The sequence below is a fragment of the Lipotes vexillifer genome, unplaced genomic scaffold (assembly GCF_000442215.2).
Source record: "Lipotes vexillifer unplaced genomic scaffold, Lipotes_vexillifer_v1.1 scaffold54, whole genome shotgun sequence".
Taxonomy (NCBI): domain Eukaryota; kingdom Metazoa; phylum Chordata; class Mammalia; order Artiodactyla; family Lipotidae; genus Lipotes; species Lipotes vexillifer.
This window is the reverse complement of record NW_006789324.1, coordinates 2,279,982-2,282,185: the sequence shown is the minus strand read 5'-3', so window position 1 is coordinate 2,282,185 and position 2,204 is coordinate 2,279,982.

Here is a 2,204-nt window from a genome sequence, read left to right as displayed (position 1 = left end):
TAGGGAAAACAGACCATAGGGGTATGTGTATGACAGAAACCCCAACATCCACTCAACCTTCCTTCTGCAGCAACAGAGCCCTGATTTTAGCTGGACACCTGGCTGCGCAGAACAAAGCCTATGTTTCCCAGACTCCCAGGTAGCTAGGTGTGGCTGTTTGACTAAATTCTGACTGATGCGTTTAAATGGAAGTGGGCACAATGTGTGGGTCACCCAGTTAAAGAAAAGGGGTGTGTCCTCCCCTTCTCCATTTCTTCCTCCCAACTGGAGGAACTGAATGTGAACAGGGCGGTGAACCATGTCGGGTCAAAGAATATGCCCCGTGGAGGGTGGGCCACAAAATCAAGGAGCCTGGCACCATGGGGCTGCCACACAAGCCCTGGACCGCTTCCACCCAGGTGGCTACGTGAGTGAGAAACAAAGCCCTGGCTTGTTTAAGCCACTGTTTATTTGGGTCTCTGTTACAGTAACTAAATATATATACATATACCAGCTATGTACTATATGTGCTTATGTATATACTAACCATATGCCATGTGACACATGTATAAACTTACATGTATAAACTATGGGGGAGGAAAAAAATAATTTTCTCTCTACCCTTTTAGGTTCTTGGCTGAAACACCACCTGTAGTAAAAGACAGATCAACAGAAGAAAGAGAAAAAAGAAAGTTTGATAATGCATATACTTCCTGTATACATGGGAGAGACCCAGGATAACTGAGTAAAAACTCACTGAAATGGCCCAAGCCAATATCTTAAATACCATCTTCAGCTACAGACAAAAGATGTTAAGGGGAAGGGGAAGACCAGTTATGGGAGGTTACCAGGAAAGGCACAATAAACAAGGATATGGTTGTTACGCAGACTTCAGTTCTTACCTTCTCCATTGATAAAGAGTTTCTAGTGATTTACAGTCATCCTCCTCTTCCAGGTACAGAGAGGGAGACGCCTTTACAAACGGAGACCTCCCCTGTAAATGTAGACGCCTTTTACAAAATGGCTAACTTTTACTCGGTTTTCAGAGCTTCTCCTCTGTCTGCAATTTAAGAATAACCAGCCTAAAATAATCGTTATGCCAAAGAGGCATATTTTGCGGTGACAAACTGCTCCCCTTCGATACTACCTGATACAGTGGGCAAAAATGGGAACAGAGAGACCAATTAGAATTTTACCAGCAAAACTGGTTTATTTGGGAGCAGAAAAGAACTGCAATTGAGGACATGCAACTGTCAAATGACATGCAAGTCCAGTAAAGCAAAGGAGAGGAAATTCTTTTATTTTATAGAGGAGAAGGGGAAGATGGGAGGGGCTGTTATAAACAAAAAGTCTTTTGGAGGAAACTGGGAGTTTGAAGTATAGTGGCTTTTCATTGTCTGAGTAGTGACAGTCTCATTGGCTGAGCTATGCCAGGCAAGGAGAAAATCTTTCTTCTTCCTGCTGGCAGGAGTAAAGCGGTGTCACTTCCTGCCGGAGATGCAAGATATGTCTCTTCCTGTTGGGTTCTGTACTGATATCAAGTGGTACGTGGGTGAGAGCTCCTCCTTCTGGCCTCCTGACTCCATTTTACTGAGGTTTCCCCTTATTAATTTTCACAGAGGTGATGAGAAGCTCAGGTGGCTCTGGAGATATTACAGAGATAAAGGAGATGCACTCTGCTGGTCTAGTAAATGTGAGGTATGAGAGAAACAGTAGAATCATGGATGATCCCAAGATTTGGAAGAATGTACTGCCAGATGGAGAAGGCTAGGAGAGGAGTATGAATGAGGCTGGAAATCAGGAGTTCAGTTTGGACACGTTAATTCTGACATGGCAAGTAGACATCCTAGTGTTGACTGAGCATTTGGATTCAGGTATCAAGATTTCAGAAGAGAGGGAATTAATTATAAAAACGGAACTTTTGGGCAAAAATGTAGAGAATAGAATTCCACAGTAAAAATCTGATCAAGCTGCTGCCTTGTCATTTTCTGTAATTGCAATATGGCTTTAAATTAACTGGCTCTACAGACCACTGGGCACTGGGAAACCCAGAGGACAAATTACTGCTCTGTGCACCTTGGAAAGTATATCCTTACATCTGAACAGCTCAGTGTTCCCAAGGCACAAAATTATCCTCTGAGAAAGCTTTCCAGGGTGAATGGAATTTGGGAAAGTTGGGAAGTTGGGGAACTGGATTTTCAATACAAAAGACACAATGGAAAGAG